This window comes from Watersipora subatra, chromosome 4, assembly GCF_963576615.1.
Source record: "Watersipora subatra chromosome 4, tzWatSuba1.1, whole genome shotgun sequence".
In the NCBI taxonomy this organism is placed as follows: domain Eukaryota; kingdom Metazoa; phylum Bryozoa; class Gymnolaemata; order Cheilostomatida; family Watersiporidae; genus Watersipora; species Watersipora subatra.
In genome coordinates, this window is record NC_088711.1 from 49,577,853 (window position 1) to 49,586,905 (window position 9,053).

Here is a 9,053-nt window from a genome sequence, read left to right on the forward strand (position 1 = left end):
CTAGCACGTTTTTATTTCTAGAAAACAAAACAACAAACTAGTCAAACTCTACACTGTTTGATATTCTTGATAAGATGGCGCATATTAGTTAACACTTTTTGGGCATGCATTCTCTGGTAAACTCCAAACAAAACACTTTTGCTGGTTGTTAATGCAGATGCCCTATAATCAATAACAAAAGATAAACTAGATGTCATGTCCTTCAATCATCTTTATTAACAGGTACTCCATATCTTGTGGCAAAGTGCCAAAGTAGTGGCAGCGACCAGCTGAGCAACATTCAGTCTCAAAATATTGAGAAGTTGAGCACCTGTGACATTGATGTCATGACACTAGAAAATAAACGAGCTCTCGTGAGCTCGTTTGTCAATACAAATAGTAAGTCATGGAGTTACGTCTGTCTCTTAGAATACTGCTAGGTTTTTTAATAAACACATTTCAAAAATAATATATGACTCATTTTGAAAACTGCTAGGTGGAAAGCATTTTATAAGGGGTGAAATTTTATTGGGTATTATTGAGCTCTTCTATTATAGAGAGTTATCCTATTTATTATATGTTGTCTTCCTATTTTTCTGTGTAAAGGTCATAACCATGGGAGGCGAAGCATTAGAGTCTGCATATAAGGCAGCAAACAAACCTTTTTGATTTATTCTTATTCCCAGCTAAGTTATATTTTCAACAATAAATAATATAAACGACATAAACTATGAAGCTTTCTATTAATTAATCCTTAACATGGAATTACTAATCTTTTTTGTATATCATGGAATAAATATTTAAGGATTTTGTAATATTGTCTGAAGCTCGGTTCCTGAGTTTTGGTTGAGCTACAGTCTTTCTGCAGGTATAAACGACATAAACTATGAACCGTTTTATTAAATAATCCTCAATTAAAGAATAGAGAAAACATAATATTATTATGCTTTATTAGTTATCTTGAGGTGTTGACTGATGTTCTAAAAAAGGAATCAAAGAGATTGACTGTCTAGAAGCTGAGACATAGCCAGCCAAACACAGGTCTACCTAATAACGAATCAGAGGAAAGCCCTTCGAAAATCCCGAGAATTGTGACATATGAAATCGACTTATTGGTCATGTGCCGGAGTTGCGCACCCTTACCGCCGATACGTTTAATGATGGTTTTAGGCTATGAGACGTGAAACGTTTCTCGCGATAGTAAAGAAATTACAGACTAGCTCTGGTTTCTCAAGAAAATCAAGCAAACATATATCATGGAATAACTATTCAAGGATTTTGTAGTAATGTCTGAAGCTTGGTTCCTGAGTCTTGATTGACCTACAGTCTTTCTGCAGGTCCAGTGTGTGAACTGGTACCATGGTCAAGGAGACTATGCCCTTTCAGAGACAACTCAAGGATGTCTATATCTCAAACAAATTTCACCTTGTTGCTTTCTGGTCAGGGCAGAAGTCTTGTGTAATATATAAGCCAAAATTAGCATTTGTTTTTGAGCTTGCATATTACGGACACTTACCTTTGTTTGTAGGATCTACAGGCTCAAGAAGAACATGGGGCTTTTTAGACAGTTAGCCACCATAGAGGCCTGAAGAAGTACCTTTTGTTGCACCCAACAAGAGGCACGGTGAGTACAAATTTGTTGATGTTAAGTTTATAAATTGATTTGTTGGTGTTAGGTTTATAAATTGCGGGTAAAAACAAAAAGTTATGTCATAGTGTACACCAAAATTGGATCATATACATTTTCCTTTGCAGACAGAATTGTTTTTTCTAGACTCTAATATTTACTTGCCTTACCTATAATTGTGAGATCTTTATTCATTTCAGTGGTAAATGGGAAGACTGTGGCTGTCCACAATAGTAGGACTCTGGCTGGAGTGATAAAAGCCTATTACAGACATATAGTAAGTTTATGTACTATACTATCACAAACATTGTACCAAACTGTTGGATTTTGAACATTGTTTATGCATATGTTTGATCAACTACATGCATATAAGTATGATTTGGTATTAGGTTAATAAAGGGATACTGTGAGTATTATCATAATATATAGTTTCTACGTCTCTAACCTATTTCTTCTGCTTCCAAGCCAAAACAAGCACTTGCAATAGAAAAAAAAACTCTGCCATGGTGTTTTACTTTTCTATTTTACTGTAACCATGGTAATTAGGCATACATAGCCTTTATTTTTTCTCTGGTATGTGTGATGCTAAAACATATTCCTTCCCTCCTCTATATCTTTACATTTTAAATGGATCAACTTCTAAAATATTTGCTTTGGTTAGATTCCATGCAGATATTATGACAAAATTATGTTATTTTAAAAACAATTTGCATTGTAGGACTGTTTAGAGGAAGAGGAAATAGTGATACAGCAGAACCATCCAATGACGGACCACTTTTCAGTACTATAACTTGTTTTAGTTCTTGCAAATGAGTTCTTCGGAAAGGCCTTTGATAATTTTAACCAAAATTCCTATCAATAAAGGAATAATTGGATTTTATATATGCTGTAAAATCGGTATAAAATCCAAAAATTTCAAAGGGAGGACAAGGTGTGCTCTCAACCAACTAATTTTGCCTGATCACTTCAAAACCAGTAATCTCTGATTATATATAACTATTATATGGACTGTTCCAAATAATTCAAGTGCGAGAGTCCCGAGATAGTGTTCAGAACACATAGCACTAAATAAATAGTGTGAATAGTGTGTAATAAATATATTTCTATTGGTCAGGCTTCCTGCACATCTTATTGATCAGGCTTATTGATATTGGTATTAGTAATGACTGAATTGTATTAAGATAAAGTTCTCTATAAAACAAAACAAAAATAAACAAGGCATACATATTAACAATAAAGCATTAGAAAGCCTACAATAAAATTAACATTGAGCATTCACAATGATATACATAAAAGTAAACATATTGCGGAGTTTAAAACTACATCTTCATATATAACTGTTAATAAAAAACTTACAATTATTTTCATAATAGGCTTGTTGACCAATCAAATAAGTTGGTAATAAGAGTAAATGATAACATCTAAAATAAACAATGGTTAATGAGCACAATCATAGAATTATAGCAAACAACAAATAATATCAATCAGGTATGTGTAATTATACAATAGACAAGAATACATTACATTCAATGAATTAAATAAGCAATTATATACTTACATATAAACATAAAAGTCATAGGAGTTATTAAATATGTGTTAAAAAGGTTACACTGGAACCTTGTCTCTTGCTTTCCTGCTTCTCTTCAAAGCTAATGAAGGAAAAGTAGCTATTTTGCAGAAAATCTAATTTAATTGCAGATTAAGTGTTAATTACTTGTGTTGTATTATGCTGAAAGAAAAGTAATATTTCTACAATATTTTTTAAATATTTTGTGCTCACTAAATAGATGCTTATTATTCGGCTGCAATTTTGCCTGGGTTTATCCGCTTATGTGTTTGTCTTTCTAAACGTGAGTACTAACTAAACATCTATTTAAATGCTACTGTATGGACTTGTGCCAAGAATTTTTGTGCTGGAGTCTCTAGAGATCATTTAAAACACCTACCACTAAAACACGTTATAAATTATAGTTGCTAAACGTTATTTTGACTACTATATTTATACTACATATTCCCATCTCTCCCAAATTTCCTTAGCACTAAAAGTGACATATACTTTTGTGACATTTTGTTTAATTAACAACTGTTGTACTCACGCTATACAGCTATAAAAGTGGGAGTCCACAAGCCGGAAATAATTCTGGTCTTCACACTCCTAGAGTGATGAGCTAGCTGAATAAATTACACACACCACCCAAGGAGTTGTGCCACCACCTTACAAGAGTCCCTGTTCATTGTAGCAGTAGATTATTTGCAGCACTATATCTATATATGTAATACTCTGAGAGAATTTGATAAATTTTTACATAACAAGTGGAGGTAAATGTATGCTTGTATTTTTAGACATTATTGGTCTAATTGTATAAAGATTACTTAACAACTAGATGTACTTTGCAGAAAATCAAAGAATTGTTATGTACATTAATATTTGTTATACTCACTGTACAATTTTTGTCTGGTGATATCCTCAACGCATTATTTAATTGAACTCATGAGAGAACACAACTCTTGAGAGCTTGTTATAGCTGTAAATGTCCTATATTTTTATAGATTTTAGTCCTGCATCTTAATTAATCATTAATTAACCAATATCATTTTACTGCTATAATAATTACATAACTAGGACAATTCTAACTTTCGAACATATATGCATTATACATACATTTTGCTACTTTTACATTGTTTTATCACAAAATTCAATGTTTTAAAAAATATATTATAATAATCTCTCACGCAAGTAATATTATTTATTGACAAGCAGTATTGCTATCGTCAGACAAAAAAATTGATGACAAACTTTGCAATTGGGCCAAGTCTCAGCAACTGGATAGTTTCTTTTCAGAAGTTGTCCTCCCTTTATTTTAATCAACAACCTATACATAGTTTTTTGCTTTAACCTTATAAAAATACGTTGATATTGTAATCTTATTAATAATCCGGTTGAGTTTTGTAATGGTTAGTTTAGCGTATATCTATGCAATATTAGAAATTACAATTCTTTTGAAAAGACAACTCCAATTACAAACATGCAGTCAGACATCTGTATGTCATTATTCACTGCCTTGTCACAGGCATCTCATCTACAACTTGTTCCATATGTGCAAATATATCATCAATTGATGGGTCAGAAAACTGTATTTCCACACTAGAAAATTACTGCATGAATGTCTAACATTAGTTCAAATCATCCTTTTCATTGGAGTTGCCTGCCCGCAGACAAGCAACTCTAACAACAAGGTTTACATGATTCCTTGCATGATTTGAACTAGTCTAACATGTATTATACCTTCGGTTGCCAATCGGTTTTATGGAGTTGTCCTATAGTGGCATGTGGACATCTCCATAAAAAACAGATTTAAGCAGGGAATTAAATGCCAAGCGGGTACTGGCTTTCACAGATGGGCGCATGAACTCATAAAAACCAGTACCCTAGCTAATTCCAAGACAATTGTTTCCACTATACATATATACTTCTTAGACATATATAATTTATACGCTTCACACATGCCGATATCATGAATTATTATTTATTTACAAATTACAACAATATTATACTTACTCGTTAGTAGAATTGGTTAATCATATATGTAGACACTGGTTCTACTAATGATTTAAGTAAAATTGTTCATACATTTGGTTAACATCATGCTTCGAGATGAGGTGCAAAATGAAAAATAAAATCTAGTAGAATAATAGCTTTTCAGATTGCCATTTAAAATACTAATAAATTCTAACTGCTAATCACCTTATTCAAAGTTTATTTTAGAAAAGATACCAGCTGCTTAAGAATAAGCCCAGAGTTAATAAGTGCCTCTCGTAGTTGAGGTGAATGGATTATGTTGCAGAAGGATAAGAATGCTTGTAAGCTAAAAAAAAATTGTCTTGATACTGATAGCTTATTGAAGATTTTAGCTTCACAAGTGTTGCGTTCCGTTGCTCTGCAACTGGAGTGTTGATAGCTTTTAGATGTTCGTATGCATTTATATTATATCCACCGCAGCATCTGAATATATTCCTCCATTCCAATCATCTACAAGTACATTGCATACAAATATCATAGAATACAGAATGAAGTGTGAATGTGAATTCTACCTCAATAGCCTCAAATACGTAAGCACAAGTCAATGCAAATGGTAAAAAATGTGAAAGATTTTCACGAATTTTATAATAGCAAATGCTCTCTAGTCATTATAATTTCTGCTAAATTAATTATCTACACACATGGAATTTATAAGGAATTTTAATACTTTTTGAAGACCTCATTTAGCATAATCATTGTATTTCATTTATATTAATGCCAGCATCACGGTTCCCATTAAGCGATCCAAATTAGTCGAATATGTTAGTTGAGTACATGTTATGTTAAATTAGTCGAATATATTAGTTGAGTACATGTTATGTTAAATTAGTCGAATATATTAGTTGAGTACATGTTATGTTAAATTAGTCGAATATGTTAGTTGAGTACATGTTATGTTAAATTAGTCGAATATGTTAGTTGAGTACATGTTATGTTAAATTAGTCGAATATATTAGTTGAGTACATGTTATGTTAAATTAGTCGAATATATTAGTTGAGTACATGTTATGTTAAATTAGTCGAATATATTAGTTGAGTACATGTTATGTTAAATTAGTCCGATATGTTAGTTGAGTGCATGTTATGTTAAATTAGTCGAATATGTTAGTTGAGTACATGTTATGTTAAATTAGTCGAATATGTTAGTTGAGTACATGTTATGTTAAATTAGTCGAATATGTTAGTTGAGTACATGTTATGTTAAATTAGTCGAATATATTAGTTAAGTACATGTTATGTTAAATTAGTCCGATATGTTAGTTGAGTACATGTTATGTTAAATTAGTTGAATATGTTAGTTGAGTACATGTTATGTTAAATTAGTCTGATATGTTAGTTGAGTACATGTTATGTTAAATTAGTCGAATATGTTAGTTGAGTACATGTTATGTTAAATTAGTCCGATATGTTAGTTGAGTACATGTTATGTTAAATTAGTCCAATATATTAGTTGAGTACATGTTATGTTAAATTAGTCGAATATGTTAGTTGAGTAATGTTATGTTAAATTAGTCGAATATGTTAGTTGAGTACATGTTATGTTAAATTAGTCCGATATGTTAGTTGAGTACATGTTATGTTAAATTAGTCCAATATATTAGTTGAGTACATGTTATGTTAATTTAGTCGAATAAGTTAGTTGAGTAACGTTATGTTAAATTAGTCGAACATGTTAGTTGAGTACAAGTTATGTTAAATTAGTCGAACATGTTAGTTGAGTACATGTTATGTTAAATAACAAAGATACTTAATCCTTCTAATAAGTTAGTATTGAGCACATCTATATGTTTGCACTCATGAACAGTGCTCCGTGTGCTGATAACATCTCTGGACAACATCACCTGCTGCACTCGTTCATTGTAAGAGGAATAGTATGAACCATGGATATTTATGATGACTCTGAACTCATGTTCCTAAACACATTACACCTATATTACACAGAATAAAGGAAAGACATGCATTTCTACAGGGTTGAATGCTTTTATTACAACTTAATACAGATTGCTTTACGGGTCGTAGTGTTGGAAAAGTATAACAAACATTTAGTATTTACACCCTCTTATGAACTGAAAATGACCGAATCCCTGTAAACATACAGGTTAAAGCTCTAATCCAACAAAAGAGTTAAATGTGTTTACATACAAACATACCTTTAATTTGTAATTGTCACTATCAAATTCAGGTACATTGCATCCAATACATAAATATAGCTTGCGTGTTTTGTCTTGATAAGTTGCAAGGAGGGTACCATTTTGGTATCAAATGCAAACAACACTATTAAAGAGAAAGATGTAATACAACTTTTAGGTACTCCAATAGTTTTACACTAAAATGCAGGCTAACTTTGGGTGAATCCGAAACACACTTTTGTGCAGTTAATTTTTTTCGAGTATTAATTTTAAAAAAATCATAGAAAGAACACTCCATACATGCCACACAAATTGTACTTTGAATGGGGAAGTATTTAACTATGTACACCTTTTTGTCATATGCAGGTAACCCGGTTTCCTGCTGTAAACTAAAAGTATGTAAAATAGGTTTATAGGTAGGACAATTCAGAAAACAGTTATTAAATGCCATAGTACCTACCATACACGGGTTTCAATAGAATCCTTAGCTGCAATACATCTTGTTTGTTCCACATAATCCCCATTATTCAGCGATTCACTATTACCTGCAACCTCATTTCTCACAACTTGACTGCTAAAACCAAAAAGTGGTTTATATATCACTGGTCATTTCACCACCCCTTTACAGCGCATTGCGTGAGTAATAGCAACTAGGTTGTAGGAAAAAAGATTGGGCACTCCTCATAGAAAATATTCCTAAAACTATATAATGATCCCAATCACTCAATTAGTAGGCAGTAAATTTTTCAGAGTTTGACTCCTCATCAGCGCAGCTCAGAGACTACATCCCAGAGTGCTCAAACAGCAAATATGGTATATACTTTAGATAGTACACCACCACATGGGAGAGTGCTCAACCAACGCAATCAAAGGGAGTGTACTACTTAATCTGTGGACAGTACTGTTTCGGAGTTTGACTTCTCATCAGCGCAGCTCAGAGACCCTGGAGCCAACGACAAACTAGTGCTGCGCTGGGCAAGAATCCGACTACCTAACTTACTCGGGTATAGTAACTTTCACTACCGTACTCAGAGTACCCATAACCCGAGCTTGAAAGGACAAACCGTTATCCTTGTGATCATGAAAACCTTGCCCCGCACTAGGACAAACCCTATCCATGAGTGTCAAATAAATTTGCTCCACAGTATTTATCCATGGACTCTGTCAAGAGTGCTCAAACAGCAAACTGTGTGCTTAGTATAAGCTACAGGATGGTACAACACTACATGGATAATGCTCAACCAAAAAATGCTAAATTTTACTCAAACTATGGATAATCGGAGTCATCTATGCAGCTCTGAAGCCAGAGAAAATCGACAACTAGCTAGGCACAAACATTCACAATGAAAATAGTAACTTACACATTGGGTTCCTGACTACCGACTGCTTGTGATGTAGGCCTACCAATATTTCGTTTCTCATTGTCTAAAATCATACAAATTGAAGTTTTAAGGCCTTTAGTTTACATTCTTAGTTTTACTACATAAAGGTTTCCTTTGACTAGGCATCATAAATACTTAAATATTAATCACACACAAACAGCAGTTACTGGCTAAAATAAATACCAGGGCATGAGAATTTGTAAAGGAAATGTCTCCTCTCAAAAGGGAATATTTTTTCTCCATCTGCACTAGTTGATGTAACACATTACTTCTAGGTGTCCTGCACAGCCTTCTTATCTGAAAAATAGATAAAGATATATAACATTAATTACAGCTCGACTAAACAGTAGAGACGT

The 9,053-nt window shown here is 32.7% G+C and overlaps 1 long non-coding RNA gene across 1 annotated transcript; it reads right to left on the bottom strand.

Moving 5' to 3' along the window:
• Positions 1 to 7,012: 7,012 nt before the first annotated feature.
• Positions 7,013 to 8,739, bottom strand: LOC137395059 (uncharacterized). The gene is made up of 3 exons (XR_010978439.1): positions 8,677 to 8,739; positions 7,776 to 7,889; positions 7,013 to 7,099 (listed from the first exon to the last, which is right to left on the bottom strand). It is a non-coding gene; the product is annotated as an uncharacterized lncRNA (long non-coding RNA).
• Positions 8,740 to 9,053: the final 314 nt, after the last annotated feature.